General features: G+C 40.6%; 1 protein-coding gene across 4 annotated transcripts in view; it reads left to right on the plus strand.

The window, feature by feature from the left end:
• Positions 1-17,902, plus strand: part of BCL11B (BCL11 transcription factor B) — a 91,694-nt gene that overhangs the window by 65,140 nt on the left and 8,652 nt on the right. The window lies entirely within an intron of this gene.

Below are 17,902 nucleotides of genomic sequence, written 5' to 3' on the forward strand. Positions count from 1 at the left end.
GAGCCCACGTGCCGTCCTGCACTGGTGCCTGCGTGCCGTGTAGCACAGTCTGCCGGGCGTCCTGCCACCGCAACCCTTCCAGCCATGCTGTTTCATTAAATCTGCTCCTTTGCTACAGCAAATTGTTCAGAGTTAGTGTCTCGGCAAGGAGGAGAACGGGCAGCGTTTTGGCAGTTGCGCTGTGATTGATATTCTGTTCGCTGCTCTTGAACACTCTGATCGTTCTTTTTACCACTCTGTTTTCTTACTAGTGTTATTAAACCAGCCAGACTCTACAGGGACCTGGCCTCCTGCACTCCTGTAGTTCACAAGATCTGGAGGGGTTTTTCTTTTGGTTTTGTAGTCCTTTTTTTTTTTTTTTAAATATAAATATTTTTTTCAGTATTTTTGTCTTTGTTAATTACTGCCCAATACAATGAGACGTAAGTTCAGTGAGAGCAGTGCAGTGAGGAGGGTTACTCCCCAAATCCCTGCAGCATATCTGCAATATCCACGGCCACAGTAATTCTAACATGGATGAAGCGGGTGAATTTATTGATTGTAATTTTCCACCCTGAAGAGGATGCTAATAGTTCCAGGCTTGAAACTGCATGCTGGAGATGATCTTTGCTAGGCGTTCTTTTCTCTACTTAAAAGTGGCCAATAAACCTACACTAAGCAGCAGTCATGAAAAACTCCAGCTGCACTAACCTCTTAATTTCCCAAAGTGTGTGTTTTCTTACTTGAAGCCCTTTGATTTTCAGCCTGACTTTGAAAAGGAACATAGGTCTCGTTTAGCTTTAAAGTGTCCCAGTAATGCACATTCCCAAGATAGTTTTCCTAATTTCTTTCACTGTCTTCACTTTGAGGCACATCTCAGTCTCTGTGGCAGATCTCTCACTGGGACTGACATCAGCTTGGTATTCAAATGGCTGAGGCTATATTCTGTGGGTTTAAGGTGATAAAAAACAAATGGAGTTGTAAGTGGTAAGGTGTGCATATTTTCAACATTCACCTGGGGTCAGAAATTGGACGTAACTTAAAAACTGAGATGGAAAATTGTGATTATGGAGGGGCAGCAAGGAGCTGGGCTGAAGAAAGGGAATGTGATATTTTCCAGTTGACTGATTTTCCTTCCATGTCCCCTCATCTGCAAGCTGCCTCTTACAACGCAGTCTAGAATCCCAGCCTGGTAAGGACGCCTCTGTTTGCACCAATTTTCTCTACCTGATACTGGTTTAACCTCTACCTCACCAAAGAGTCTAACCTGAATGCTTGCTGGGGATTGGAAGACACTTATTCCCCTTTGGAATTTGGCAGTGTGATCTCAGGATGGCTTGCCAAGTCTTTTGTGGGGGGTTTAGTTACCTATGACTAGTTTTCTTTAGAATACTGCCACAGTCTTCTGGGCCCCTGTTGCTAAATGGAGCTGTACAAATGCATGTCTGACCACCCCCATTCGGTGATCAGCCAGAAAACTTAATCTTGGGTCAACATGCTAGGGTCGAGTTTTATTACTAATAGTTTTCATCTGCTGTAGCTAGTTAACAATTACAGATGATATGTGAATGCTGACTCAGTATTGCCAGGATACTCAAGGATTTGAGAAGGCTTAATACAGCTCAGAGTTTAAAAACAATTAGCAGATTCTGGGCTGTGTTTCTTTTAAAGGCACTTATTTGCCTTCTTTATTCAAATGGATAGAACTGAATGTCCATACTGTAGACATCTCGTTGCAATGAAAGAGTTAAAAATCCTTGCTGTACGTTTTTCTACATCTACATCAAAGATAGTGGTGAGAATTACAGACATAGCTGAGCTGTACAAATAGATATACGTTCAACATATTCCTTTTATATTCGAAATGTATTTTATACACATATATGTATCCACACGCATGTGTGGGTAGGCAATAAGCAATTTTACCATTAAATTTTTGTTTGGAAACAAATGCCAACCAGCGATAATGGTATATTTTTTTTCTAGCACAGGATCTTTTTAAGCCATGGACTCTGCCACTGGGGACTGTACTATGAGATAATTGACCTCCACGTGAGTTATGTGTCCTGAGTCTAAAGCAAGGGCGCACGTGGTGGCATCAAAATCAATTATCTCACAACCCATCCCCCAGTGGAAAGGGCTACTGCAGTTAGAATAGACCCATGAAGAAGATTTAGGTATTTTAAAATGTTTTCACTGACTTAATTCTTGTAAATAATGTTATTGCATTATGCAAAGAAACAGAATAATGGTAGTGCATTAAACTGTGCTAAATATACCTACCAAGGGACTCTGTATGAGTACTCACTAGCTGGGGATGAAATCTCATTGGGGTATCACTGATGGAGTATCACCAAGGTGCTATTAACTGGGCTTCCTCCATTGCTGCCATGCAGGTGACTGTCAAGTAGATGCATCTTCATTTCCTCTGTCATGGTCATCCTTTTGCATGTTTCAGGAACAGCAGGAGTAATGGACAGAACTGCTAAGCTCTGAGGACAAAATTCTACCTCTGCCAACCCTTGCAAACCCTTGCCAGGGTAAAACTATTTGGAGAGAGCAAAGGTATTTAACTCAGGGATGGCGTCTCCAGTCAGAGCCTGATCACCCAAATGATTATAGCTAAACTATCATGTACTGGAACTTTGAAACTCTTCAATTGCCCAGTTGCTTGGTTACAGGATCATTTTTCATCTATTTTGGTAGAAGGGTGAGAGGTGGGGGAACTGGAGGGAAGGGAGGAGAAGATTACACGTGCTGTTGAAAATGCAATGAGCACATTCGATCATATCTAATTCCTATTTATATTACTGTGGACATCCCTACTGCCCAGCTGCCCTCTCAAAGACACAGAGCTATGGGGTTTTTTGATGCATGAATGAAGACTGGGAAGAGGGCCAGCATGCTGTTCGTAGGCTTCTTCATCATTTATTACCTTCTAGTTTTAATTGTTTTCCTGCTTCTCTCAAGATATTTATCTAGGAGGAATTGTACTATGCAATGCAGACACGCGAGGTGGCAACTGAAGATTGCTTGTTAGCTCAGTACAGTAGATGGATCTTAATAAAATAGAGAAGATTATTTATATTAATAGAAGAGGCCTATTTGTAAACCTTTTACTACTTAAGTGCATAAGTTTGACTCCTGTTTGTCCATTATAAAGGTGTGGGTTATATCATAATCACCACATAACTGCACTGTCTGTGTCCTTATAGTAATGAAAATCAGATCTCCCTGTATGCCACTCGGTTGCACCCTATTGAGTCTGCAGGGCTGCATTTATCTCTGGTAGATTTATAATAGGGCAAAATTTGGTCTGCTTAGTTTCTGACGAGTACTTCAGCAGTGGAAAAATTAAACAGGAGCCACCAAAAGAGAGCTTGAAGATAGGAGGTAAAACAAAAGGGAAGCTGGCAAAGGAGGGAAGGTTATTAGTGAGGAAAAGATAGGAATGGAGTCTGTGTATCATAGAGTGTGATTTGAAGGGAGGAATTCAGATCTCTAGTTCCCTGTAGCTTCAGTGGAGCATCCTGGTCCTTTTCTGTGGGCAGCTTTCGGATGTCACCCTCACTGCCATTTGGATTCCCTCATCAAAGCCCGGTGGCTTTGTCGCAGGCAGTACCTCTGGTACCTTTTGTGGTCCCTATGCTGCTTCCCAGCCCTGCCTTGTCCTGCTGAAATTGTTCATGCCACAGCCACAGCCTTTCCTCCTTGCAGAGCTGGCAATGTCTGTGAGGGTGGCAGCGCATGTCTGAGGTGCAGGGGAACTTGGTCTGCATTCGGTTGACCTCTAGCTCCAAAACCTGGCACAGTCATATTGGTGTGTCCAGGGGAGGGAGAACTGGCAGTGTGGAGCCATGTGAAATATGGCTCCAGCCTTCCCTGGGCGGTGCTTCATGTTTTCTGAGCACCCCACACTGTGCAGATGCGACAAATCGCTCCAAATCTCCGAGGAAGGTCAGGCCCATAGGCTGAAGCAGGAGTGACCACTTTGATTTAAGTCCTCTTTGATTTGAAGAATAAAAAGATGCAAGGCCCTTTTCATGCTTTGATGGCTAGAGAATTAGGGGAGCTTTCATGCCTCTGTCCTATTTTAGTCTTCAGGAAGGCAAGGTTTATGCATTTCTCCAGCTTCTTTTTTTCAAACCCAAGAGTGCAGTTGAGAACAATTATGTGTGCATTGGGGCTTGGAAGAATTGAAGGCCACTAAATGTGGGGGATCTTCCTAGGTGGATGAAATGGCGTTAGAAACAGGCCCTGAAAAATTTGTTATTTCTCCCAGCAGTCCAATGACCTTGAGTGTTTATGTCACCTGTGGATAGAGCTGCTTATTTTGTCATCATGAAAGTCCATGTTATTCACTGAAGCAATCAGGACTTCTCTGTTTGTTTGGTACCTAGCATTCACTGTTAATTAATTGGGAGAGTATTTGCTGACTTTTATGGGTCTGCTGAGCAGAGTCCATGTTGCCAAGTTCAGTAGACAAAGCATATACACCAGATTTATCCATTCCTCATCCATCTTGACAAAGGGATAAATATTGACTCAAGTGTTCAATCTTGTTTCCCTCCCATCCCCCATCCAGCAAAACCCAAAGAACATGTTTTATGGATAGAGCCAGATGACCAAGCTTAGATAAAAATACCTTGTACTTGTAAATATAAAATGTAATCAGTTAGTCTGAGTAACAGGTCATCTTGCCTGAGACAGCACACACCATTAGGTCTAAAAAGATGATGGTATGTAATTTATAAATATACATCATATGTATTTCCTAATGAGTTAGGAAAAAACCTTTTACCATAATATATTTTTAATTGCATAATGAATGTTAAAGTATGTGAATCAGCTTGATTTAAAAATACAAAAGAACTGAAGTACCCTAATAATAAATCCATAGGTAGGTGTTGGGAAAGAGATGCACTTCGCGTGACTGATGAGATATTAACAGTTTTGACCTGATCTCTCGGTGACTGATATTGATAACACTCATTTCTAGAGCGCACTGAGGCTCCCATACGGCACAGCTTCTGTTGAGGCTGGAGGGGGTGTGTGCAGCTCACGCTGAATCCGGTGTTGGAGCAACCCGATACATTTTTGTGAATCACGGCCGTAAATTTAGAAAGCAGAAAATGCCTGTTTCATAATGCTGCCCTGACTCTGGCAATGCAACGTTATTTTTGTTGCGTACTCTCAAGTGCTCCTCCTCATCTGAGACACCGCTGGCTTGGGGCTTCTCTTAAGGCTTTGCAGGCCTGAGAGTTAGGAAACATTTTCCTGATAATCGTCCTACACTGTCACTGGCCCAATTCAATCCCATTACTTCTTGTTATACCCCAGTGGGATCCCCCAAACAATTCCTTGGCATCCTCACTATCTGTCCCCTGTCAGACACTCCTGGATGCTTATCTGGAGCCTCCCGCCAAACTCTGGCTATAAGTCAGCCTGATTGCTGTCTGCTCTGTGCACGTCCAGGGCCCTTTTTGCCGCTTTGCATTCCATATCCCTCAATTGTATTTTTTTGTAAATCTGGCGTGCCATTATGTGTTGGTTGGAAAATAACTTCTCCATAGAGTTAAGCATCTGCCTGAGATTGATAAAGGCAAAACAGTCCAGACTGAAGGCTGTCAATTAATCCCTCCGTCACCCAGATCCATCTGCTGGTCTCAGGGGTCATAGAGGAGGGAAAGCTCTTGATCACTGCTTGATCCAGGGACAATGACACCGAGCTGTGGAAAACACCCTTACTTCTCAATTTGTACACTTCAGTCAGGCTTTGTTATGCACATGGGCCAAATTCAGTCCTCAGTTTCACAATCCCAGGGTGTTGTTGAAGTCAGAATCTGATCCACAGCAAGACTAAATGGGAAATATTTTGCCGCAGAACAATGACCCAAGACTGTGTATAATTCTGTGCACCTTGCTAATTGGAGGGTGTTGTCAAATTGGAGGTAATTCAGAGAACAACAAAAGTGATTAAAGTGTTGGCAGGATCATTTCATAGGGAAAGATGAAAAGAACTAAAAATACATGAGCAAGTTAAATAAGGAGCAGGTAGAGGGAATACGATTTAAGTAACAAGGAACACTGGGGTGATTCAGAAGTGTGACACCCCCTCCAGGCCCCATTTCCAGAACATTTGGAGTGAGGTTATGAAGTCCATGAAACCAATGGGACTCCAGTATTAGCCTGATGCTATGCAACGGGTGCATTTTCAGAATGAGAGCTACAGCCCTGAATAATAAGTAAACTGAACTACGTGTGAAATGAGTATTAGGAAAAACTTCCAGACCATGACTGATTTTCAGGTTGTAAGGTGTTCTTAAGAGGTGGGAAAATGCCAAGTTTCAGCAAAATACTTACAAACCCATCTCCTAGCATTTGATGAACACATCACCTTTGAGGCATTTAAACCTAGATTAGATGTTAAACCTAGACTAGGAACAGAACAAGAAACTGTTCAGTCGATTCGAAATAAAGAGCAAACACTAAAGAAAGGCTGGTTTGGGAAGGAGCAGCCATATCGGACTTGTGCCCAATCCTGAAGTTTTCCATCTGCTCTTAGAAGTCAGTCTCCCATTGAGTCGGTAAAGATGTGGCTGAAGTAAGAACTGTGTAAAAGCAGAGTGTGATTTTGCTGTCTGTGTCACTAGGGAGTATTTTGTGATGGTCTGCTGCCCTGACAGACTCAGATTGCGTTTAACAGTGCAAGTGTCCCTTTAAATGCCCTGTGAATCAGGCAGCAGACCTAAAGCTGGTGTAGTTTTTCACTCACATCGAATGGAGGTGTGGAACTCATTGTCGCAGGACATTGCAGGGGCTAAAAGTAGCAAATGGGTTCAGAAAAGGACTAGGCAAGATCAGGAAGATTTGGTGGGTGGTTAATAAAAATGCTAATCCAGTCTGGATCAACCCCTGGCACTGAAAGAGTCTAAAACATTGATTCTAGGAGCTGGGAGGTCTGGATAGGGTCTAGTTGTGAACTTTTTTCTACCTTGATTCACTTGCTATTTCCCTAAGCTTCTGCTAGTGGCCATAGTTGAAAACAGGATCCTGCCTGCGGGCATGACCCAGGGGTTTTATGTTCTTATATGAGGAAGAGCAGTAGTGTCTGGCTGATGAGATCTCATTGATTTCACTCTGTCCTGAAAGAGACCTCAAGGTTCCAGCCCAGGATGCCATCATGTCACTTACAGGCTTCCTGCGTGAAGCAATCAGCATTTGGGTCTGGCCTGAACACCCTTTTCCGCTAGTTTAACTAAAAGGTTTTTTCAGACAGATAATCCAGAATACTTCAGAGTACAGATTGTTTTAACTGACTGCCACCCCAGTTTAGCTGACTTGTTTTAACATACCTATATAAATTTACAGTGAGAAATTTCCTGATATAACCAGTTTTAAGCTGACAGAAATAGAGGCTACACTGGGGTTTGCACTGGTTAAAGTGAGTCCTTTTGATTAAACTGGTGCCAAATTCTGTGTGGACAAATCCTCATATTGTAACAGACCCACACATCCTCCCTTTCCTCTGACAATCATATCAGGCTGGTGAGTCCTATGGACCCAATCTAATAGAAATGGAATTTTTACCATGCAAATCTTATTACCTAAAGTGCCAATGAAACTAATGGGATTTTGGATAGTAAAAAATACTCTGTATGTGATACATAGTTTGGAATATAAATTCATTGGAGGGGGGGAAATGCAAGTAAAATGAGCTGTTATTGCATGTGGTCCTTTGTGACTTTGTAGGACCTGTTCCTCCCAACACCCTTCAGCTCCCCCTTGATTTCAGTGGGACTGAAGTGGTGTTTAGCACCGTGCTGAAAACACTGAGCTCCTTGCAGAATTTCATTTTCAAAATACACAATGAAGAGTCTGTTTGGTTTACAATTCTTTTGAGGGAGGGGAACTGAAGTAAAAAAAATATTCCAAACATGCCACTTCAAGGACAGTCATCTAGAGGAATATATATTTTTCTAAAGGGAAACATTTTTGCTGTGGAGGTTAGCTGAATATGTCAAGAACCCAGGGAGCATTTGGACATGTTTTGACAATCCCTGGGTTAAAAAAAAAAAGTCTGAATCTATTTAGATAACATTTTAATTGACACACCCCCCAATATACACACATGTATGTATGGTGTATGTTATATATATGCTAGTGTCCTCAGGCTGCTAACCTGTGTGACAACTCTCAGGCTGAGGACAGTGTTAGCAGATAGATCCAAAGTTAATAACTGAAGTGCTGCAAACACCACAACCTTTAAAAATGTCTCCCATAGTTCCCATACGTTGTGATAACACAGCACAATTTGTCATTACGTGGGCAGGATTCCTACCTATTTTCTGGGAGTTTAGTTTGTGTGTATGTTCAGGCCTAGAATATTTTAAAGTAAAATCTTTTTTCATAACCTACAGTGTTGTGCCATTGTGATGGTGATGCTGACTACTTGGTGGCATGTTTTAATCCCAACTGGCAACAAAGCACCACACAACGACTTGCTTACTTCCCTCTGGTGGGCTGGGGGAGAGGATCGTAAGGGCAAAAGTAAGAAAACTATTGGAAGGGCAAAAAGTAAGACAACTCGTGGGTTGGGATAAGAATATCTTAATAATTGGATGATGATTATTATTATTATTATTATTATTATTATTATTAACAACAACAACAACATCAGTAATAAATAATTGTAATGAAAAGGAAAATAACAAAAAATGAGAGAAATAAAACCCAAGAAGAAATGAATTATGCAAATGAAAAACAATTGCTCGCCACCAACTGGCCGATGCCCAGCCAGTCTCCAAGGAGCAACCCCCTGGCCAACTTTCCCCCTAGTTTTATTGCTGAGCAGACATCCTATGGTATGGAATAACCCTTTGGTCTGTCAGGGTCAGCTGTCCTGGCTGTGTCCCCTCCCAAATTCTTGTGCACCCTCAGCCTTCTTGCTGGCAGGGCAGCATGAGAAGCTGAAAAGTCCTTGACTTACTGTAAGCGCTGCTCAGCAACAACTAAAATGCCAGTGTGTTACCACATTATTCTCATCCTAAATCCAAAACACAGCACTATACCAGCTACTAGGAAGAAAATTAACTCCATCCCAGCCAACATCAGGATACTTGGTTTCCTGTCACCTTGGAAGCAAAGATGCAATAAGCGATACCTTTATTTTTTTATTTATTTTAATGAAAGACAGAGAAAAGGCACTTTAGAAAAGTGGAGGAAAGAGGAGGAGGTCAGATAAAAACAACTGCAGTCTGATGTTCGTTTTTGTGGCGTTGATAGTTATTATTCCCAAAGAAAATAATGTCCTTTTTTATTTGCTTTTAACATTTCGCCCTTGGCATCTGTTCCATCCATTGTGGACTAACCTAGACTCTGTTCTCTGACGATGGGTTAAAGCGAGCACTTACTGAAAAGCATTCTCTACTTAATTACTTTTCCTTCTTCTGGAAGCTATTTTTTTTTTATAGTCACATGTTAATTGTGTATTAGTAGGCCTTTCTGATTACTTGAAAACATAATGAAACCTTTGTAAACAACAGGGAGAAAGAGGGAGAGGGAGGGAGGGAGGGAGCGGGAAGCAGGGAGAAAGAGAGGTGTGAAGTGGGGGCTGGACCAGTGGGGGGGAGGTCGAATTTTGAAAGGCAGAAATAATGCCAGTGGAAATTTCTGGTTTTTTGAATGACAACTTCCCTCGCACAAATTAATCAACTTACTTAACGAGAAATGAGATGCATGGAGATGCAAATTGCTGTCGATCTCCAAAAGCAGGGTGGCAAAGGCAGCAAGTTGGAATGGCGTGGAGGGGGGCTGAGCCGCAGCTGTCCACTAACAAGTCAGTCCTATTTGTAAAGGGCACAGAGCTGAATAACGGTTTTGTTATTGCCTTTCTCTCTCTCTCAGCCGTAGGTAGAAATGCTGCATTTGTTTCCTGTGACTATTTCAGTGAGATAGATGCCCTCCTCTTTCATCCTGCCTGCCCGTTTGATTCCCACAGTGGAGCCCTGTGTTCCCTGTGTACCCCAGCCTCTCCCTGATGGGGCGGAAAATTTGGATGCACGAGGAACAAGGGCTCAGGTGCAGGGTCTCAAACATGCAAGGTAATACCAGGAATTATTAAGTTATCTGCATACCCCTCAGAAGGGCAAGAAAAAGATTTTTTTTTAAAAAAAAAGAAAAGAAACAGTACTTAGGACCCAATTCAGTGATGCTCGGAGCCCAGTCAGTGCAGATCAGATTCAGTGAATCAGCTGAATCAGGCCCTCTTCTTGGAGTTGTTTTTTTCTTTTCCTGGAAAGCTGCTCCTTAAACACAATTCACATTGGTTGTTTTTAAAAGGACTATATGCTCTGTTTGCAGCGCTGGATTTTGAACGGGCAGAGCCTCCCCCTGCTCCAGTCCTGTGCTCCCACCCCCTTCTGTTGCTGCTTTAAAGAGCTGTGCTTATAGGGATTTTGCAGCTCTCCGTGTGTTATTAGAAAACGTGTGGCTGGGACGGTTAAAATGGGAGTGCTACTGTATGCAAGAGCAATGTTCACTGTAAGCAATCCAAGGAAATCCTGCCAAGGCAGTATATGAACAGCAGCCAAACAAAACACAGGCGCCTTTCCAGTGAAAACCAGCACACTTCTGCAAATAGAGGAAAAATTGACTTTCTGATTTGGAGTGTTTCTACAACTAAGAAGAATTACTACAGTGATTGTTCTAAAAATATTTTTCAGCAGCACATTCTCAAAGGGGTTGGGATGCTTAGCATTGTTTAATTATGCTTCTCTTAGGTGATCAATCTGGATTGTATAGAAATAAAACAGGAAGTTTTTAGGATCTTCTTTTAAGCCAACATTGGCATTATTTTCTGCAGTGTTATAGTGACATAAACCACCACCTATTTAAGGAGCAAAAATTGTATTTTTATCTTTGCACTTCAGGAAGTATGATTGGAGACTCATCTTCCGCAACTTCGTGGTCATAGATTGCAATTTAACTGCTTAATCTAGAGCAACACCTAAGATCCCTGCTTCTGTAGCTGAGGGGTTTTATTTTTCGTCTGAAGTATTTTATACCTTCCTTCTTCCCTTGTTCCCTCCTTGCTCCCCCCCTATTTAGCCTTTTAAAGCTTTTGCTTGTTTTGCTGCTTTGTTCACCTAGTCTGGGATTTTCCTTTACAGGACTTTTGAGTTCTGTAGGAACCCTTTAGTGTAAGATGTGTCTGCAGACATTCTGGCATTCAAAAAATTTCCATAATGATGGAATTTGAATGGGATTCCACAAATTTATTTATTGCCAAGAATAAATACGTTATTAAAAAAATTATTTTGCTAGTCTCAGCTACAATTTTTTCAGAGAATTCTTAATAACAGAGTCTAAGAATGCGGTCAGTTTATCTAAAGTGAGCTAAAGAAAAAGGATAGATCTATGGAGAATTATTATTATTATTATTATTATCATCCTTCTTTTACTTCCAAAACCCAACATAACATCAGCATTAAAATAAGCAACAGAATTGTCAAGGATTAATTTCAGTTTATGTATTTCTTCTATTCCAACTGTTTTTCTTTTAACTAAAGATACAAAAGATACTTTGCTAGATATGTCTCCATTTATTCCTCAAAAATATTTACAGCTGAGTTCTTTAGGCTTATAGCTGCTGTGAACTCAGTTCTCTTCTTTTAACTACACCACCACAACCAGATTTATCCCTACATTGAAGACAGTGTCTTGAGACTAACAAATCCCAATGTGGAAGAAGACCCTCATCCAGAGCCCATTGAAGCTAGTGGAAAGATTCATATTGACTTTGGTGGGCTTTGTGTTGGGATATTAAACATTCATTTCCTCTTCTTCTTTTGAATGTAACTACTCAGTTTCAGGGTGAGATACTCTACTTTAAACAAATCTTGAAAAAAAGTTGCCCTAATTTACTAAATTAACTTGTGCCGTGTTTACCATTCAGCCAGAACTTCCAGTAGGGTGAAACTGTTGTATAAGCTTCTCGCAAGATATGATTGTGTTTTTGAAGGTCTAGTTGGAATAGCTGGGGAAGTGCAGACCTCTTCCCCCTTTCTCCTTTGTGCATAGTGCTGTATTCATAGCCAGTCTTAGAGGGAGCAAATCGTTTATATATACCTACACACACGCACATATATAAAAATAAAAGAAAGCTTGAAAATGTAAGCATTTCTGCCTTGAATGTGAGGGATATCATCTTCTGTGTTCAAATTAGGACATGGAAGCTGTGGTATATGCCGTGTCAAGGCACAGCAGCACAGTTCTGTATCTTTAAATGTTGATGCATAACAGTGAAACCAGGTGAGATCTGGCCCCAGGTGCTGGCTGCTGCATGCATTGCTGAACAATTTTTAAAGGATGCAGATTGGGTGGTTGGAGGATGAAAAAGTAGGTCTTTTTATAAATAGATTTTTTTGGTGAAATATGTTGTAGGTTTAACACAACGATTTAAAAAATGGTCAACTTAAGCTTTGTACATTCCTCTAATAGCACCTCAGTACAATCTAGTCCTGACCTGGCTCCCTCTGATGTGCAGTACCAGTTGTCATGGAGCCTCAATTATGCCAGACCGGGGGAAGATTTTGTTGAGACCGTGAAACTCATTTCACCGGTGACTGTACATGAATGCTGAATTAAGGGTCCTTCACAGAATTACTCTGAAGGGAAAGCTTGGATGCTGAAGAGGTGCTCCAAGGACTTCTGCTTTCCCTGTCTGCATGTCAAGAGCCTACATGGCTTGAAAAACAGCTCCACAGCAAAGTTTTTTCCTTCATTCCGTTCAGTGTGAATGCAGTTTTGAATCATTTTACCTTCAAGTCCATAGGTTCAAATTCTGTGGTCACCAGAGATGAGGCATCAAGGTAAATTTGCAGATAATTTGGATAGTGGCCCATGCTGAAGGTGTGTGGCTTCTAAACCTAATTAGAGGTGTAGTTTGTTGCAGGCAAATATTATTGATACACAAGGAAGGTTTTATTTGGACATCTGTAGGTTGGCAGCTGTGCCAGCCATGTCTGTTCTTCTAAGTAATGGAAGCCACACAGCTGGGAATAGCAGTGTTTTGGTGACAAGTGTTGAGAATATTAGTTGAACTGCACTGTGAAAATATTTTCATTATTTTTATTATTACTGTTCTGCAAGTGGATTTGAGATATGTGCCTGCCTACGTCTTGTGTGCGCGAGCAGATGAGGTAGAGAGGGAGGGCCGCGACGTTTTTTCTTTTTTTTCCAATCGCACCTCCTTAGCATTTTGTACATATCAGCATTCTAGCCGAGCAATTTGCTAATTGCACTGGAAGACTCACTTTAAATTCAGGAATACTGAAACTTTGAAACTGTAACATTTTGACTGGCGAGAATGACCAGTCTTCTTTTCTCTTTCGCAGTGAGCTAGTTGAAGGAAGCTGGCATTGTCGCAGAGTGAAAGCTCTGCAGAAGTGCCGCAGGTTTTTCATATGGAAATGTGAAATAATGGGGTGATTAAATAGAGCTGTATATTAAAGTACATCTGACATTAGAATTAGCATAATGTGCTCTAGCCCTAGGCTGAGTACTTTATTTGCCATCTGCGTCGGACCAAAATCCCCTGGGGAAGCGCTAAAATATTCTGAATAAACTCAGCCCGAGTTCTTATTGAGAGTAAAATACCATTTGTGGCACGTCGTATTGATTCGTCTTAATTGCGGTGCAGAAAAGAACATTCAGTTGCTGATGACTTTTGTACTCTGTGACAAGTCGGCTGGAGTTATTCTAACACTGCAGTTGGTTAACCTGAACAGACTGCTGTGCTCAGAGAAGGAGAAAACCTTATCTTCAGTAGCATAAACTACAGTATCATCTCCTGGCTTTACTCCTTTTTATCTCAATGCAGCATCCTGCCTTTTTTTTTTTTTTTTTTTTTTTGTTGTTGTTGTTGTTTAAATATTATTCCCTGAAAACAGCAAACAACGAACTGAAGGGGAAATGTGGCTTCATTGAATCAGTCCAAGAAAATTCACATTCTTACCTAGTTATTCTCCCCATTCTCCCTCCCCACACTTCCACCCCCACATCTTCTTAAAAAAAATCCAGAAACATCTGACCAGCTTTCATCTAAGGGAGTGAAAATCAGTGGAACTTGTCCTTGAGGATCCATCTCTGGAACCATTAGTTCAAGAGATTTATTATGTATATTCTGTAAAAAGCTGTGGCTTCTCCTGTGCATAAGCCCACAGTCTTAGTCGGTTGTAATGGTTTGATTTTTGTCAACTCTTCACTCAAATAGGTTGCTGAATACCTTTGAAAAAGTGCTTATAACATGCATAAAAGATAAATATTTCATCTGAAGGAAAATACTTTGATGCTCCATGCAATTCTGTAACATTCATAAGGTCCAGTTTTTACCCTATAATTGCCTATCATTATACACAATTTACATATTCAAACATTCTCTACAAACCTTAGTCTAGCATGTTTTTATTACGAATTCAGATCAAGGGAATAACCTTTAACTTCAGAGACAAATGAGACAAATTTACAAGTGCATGTCTGCTGTTTTCTTGTGTTTTATAAATCCCTGCAGACCCGAACACTTTTGCTATAACGCCACTCAGAACAATATACATATATTACTACTTGTTTGTAGTGCTTCGGTAATGAGTCCCCTTTGTATTAGATAACCTATATAATTCAGCATCTAGGCCCTCCATAACGTCAATTATCTCCTCATAGCTAAATGTACATTCCATTAAAACAAGATTTACGGCCTTTATAATACTTCTTAGGATTGAATGTGGAGATTTTGTGGATTTAAAGAACCAGAGATGGGAGTTAGCATTTGTTAAAGAAGCAATGAATTAAAACAAAAATGCTATTTCATTTACTAACTATGAATAGGCACCTAATACCCTTAAGAAATAGTTGTAGTAAAACAGACTGAAGTGCTCCTGGGGAAAAAAACAGGAAGATTTGTTTTCACCCTTTGGCTTTTTTTATGTTTCTTAATTTACTTTTTATTTTTCCATTATATGACATGGACAATTTCCTTTATGTATCCTCCTTTAAGTTCCTATTCAGATTACTGAGAATTCTTGCTTGTAAGGTGAGAAAATGGCACCTTAGAAAAGTCAGGGGAAAAAAAATATCCCAGTACTTGCCACTTTTCAAACAAAACTACATCTAGGAAACCGATTTAAAGGGAAGCTGCTGGCATATTTGATATGTTGTAGAAAAGACTGACATTATTTCAAATGCATTTGAATACCTTATGCAAAGCAAAGGCCTAAAAGTGTCCTTGAGCAGTACAAGGGTTTTTCACGAATGCTGTAAATGGGATCCTATATATTAAACCACCAGCCATGGGTAGTCCTATGCTCTTTTCATCTCACGAGTGGGTACATTTCACGCCTGTATTACATTCCCCATTTTCACTGACAGTTTTCGCTATGCAGCAGGTTTGTATAGCATCCTTTCAGTCTGCTAGCTGATGTCTTAGGTTCAGAGGAACTAACTAAAAGACACAAGGCTGTTTAGATGCTAAAGGTGGAGTCAACTGAAACTGTTGTATCACAAAGGGCTAATTTAAAAGTTAACTCATTCACTATTGATCTTTTAATATTGATTTTCCTGTTTGCTCCTTACTTTTCACACTTCTCCCTTTCTCTGCTTTATAAATTGCCTTTGTATTTTAGAATTTAACACCAATTAGAAGAAGCATTCAGAGATGACAAACATGTTTTTTAGCTTCCATTTTAATAGTGCTCCTGGGTCAAAATGCCTGTGTCGTGAGTTCCAATTTTTGCTATGCATTTTTCTTTCTCTTTCTGCACTAAGTAAAAGCACTTACACTTCTGTAGGCTGAACATTAACTTCCAGTAAGCCACAAGCTCTTCTAAGGAATGAGAAATTGGACATCCAAAAGGAAGTTGCCCAAAATGACTATTGACATTTTATACCTAAAAATATAATATTGCCATTTTGTAATGCACTAGAAATTAAACTGAGCTGTGCATTTGGCTCATTTATATGAATCTGGCAGTACAGATCCGAGGTATGATTAAGTCTCACAGAAAATGGAACTATTGAACACAAGCTGCATCTTCAGCCAAAGATCGCCTGTGTCCATTAAGAAGCAGGAAGCATCTGTTTGTGTTACGTATGGCTGTAGTCTGTCTGCAGTCTCCTTCTTTTTTTTAAGTATAAATGCCAGAAAGGACATATAAAATGCTTCTGGGGAAAGTTTAATGGAAAAAAAAAATCACAACTTGGTATGTTCTTATAAGCCTTGTTAAGATCCTTGTTTGTGATAACCTGGTATAGCTTATCTGGAAAAATTCGAAGTCTGCAATGATGGTCATCAGTCACCCTGTTACCCTGAATTCATAGCAGGGTAATTCAAATCAGAGTTTGGCTAAGAGTATGATTTTAAGGTATCAGGTTGGTATCTCTAAGTCTTTCAAGGACTCATGCTCTTTGTTCTTGGAATTATGAAAGGATTGGCTGTGGACAGATAGTCTGACTTCTCGACTATGTGACTGGTAATTCATCTGTTTGGTTTTCAGCTCATATGAAAATATTTTATTTGACAAAAAAGATATTTATTATTACAACAATGGTAAAGAGACAATTTGCAGTCCTGCCTAATAGCAAAGGAACACCACTGACAAGCACAAATGGCTTCAAAAATTAAAATAGGCTCTCAAAAGTGGGGCAGCATTTAATCCACCAAAGACAGAGTTTGGCAGTTGGCTTTAGCATAGAAAGAATTAATAGTACATTAATAATACTAGTGTAATATTAATATATTTTAATACTGGTGTCAACCAGTGCTATTGTAGATCTTTTTCAACAGGTAGAAAATGCTCTCGAGAATATTCGCATTGCTAATTAAAATCAGTGCTGGGAATTAGAGGGTCTTATGGGGTTTGTAGGTTCTTTTGGCATAAAGCTTCTTGCATAATCTCTGTAGAGAACTTGCAGTCTCACTAGTCAAGGTAGAAATAGGATGGGAAAAGCTGTAGAACACACAGGCAGTGTGTGGGAGAAGTATATTGCATGAAGGCATGATTTTTCCTCTGTTTGAAGATGGCACTGGAGGAGATAGGCTATTCAAGATGTAAGGCGGAAAAAGAGAACAGGGCCTAGTGCAGGAGGAAACAGAATTCTATTACTGAGAAGTAACACTTCTCGGTTACTTCCCCTTCTTTCTTCAGAGCCCCTTATTTTTCCATTCACCTTTTAAAAATATTTCATTTTTGTTTCCCTGTCAAATTCTTTCCTTTCACCAACCTCATCCTGAGATTCTCCATTTCCAGATGATGACAGGCACTGTGGCCCCCATGCTTGGGCTCTTGCACCTAAACCTTCATCTCCTCTTCTTGACGGAGACGCACTTCAGGTCGACTGAGCTTTACAAGAGAGAGTGGCTGTTTATCTCAGTGGAGAATTGGAGGTTCTTAGGTTGTGAGACTGCAGGCATCTTGCTAAGTCATAAAGCACCAACTTTAGTTGCCAGTTGATGCTTACTTTATGAATTGTTGGTGATAGTTCCCATCATCCTCTGCAGGATGTGCTGCAAGAGTCTCTTGATCCCTTTCTTTAGACAAGGCAGTGTAGGGATGGATGCACTGAGTTAGCTCTGGGGATGGATAGAGGAGTTGTGCTTCTTTTACGTCTTCAGCTCGTGTTGCCATCAAAACTAAAATTTAGAGAGTATAAAGAGAAATGGTTCCTTTGCGTTTAAAACTAGTGACTGGCATTGGACTGTTGGTGGTGATCCTCACCTAGGCTTGGACCCTACTTCAGACTTTCTGTCTTTTTCGTTGGGACTGTCAGTGTCTCAGAAATGGAGGTAGCAGCACTTCCAAACACTCCAGGGAGCGCAGGGAGGGTAAAACTCTTGATATTGGGTGTTTATTTAGTCATGAACATATGT

The sequence above is a fragment of the Leptosomus discolor genome, chromosome 3 (genome assembly GCF_034619465.1).
Source record: "Leptosomus discolor isolate bLepDis1 chromosome 3, bLepDis1.hap2, whole genome shotgun sequence".
Classification (NCBI taxonomy): domain Eukaryota; kingdom Metazoa; phylum Chordata; class Aves; order Leptosomiformes; family Leptosomidae; genus Leptosomus; species Leptosomus discolor.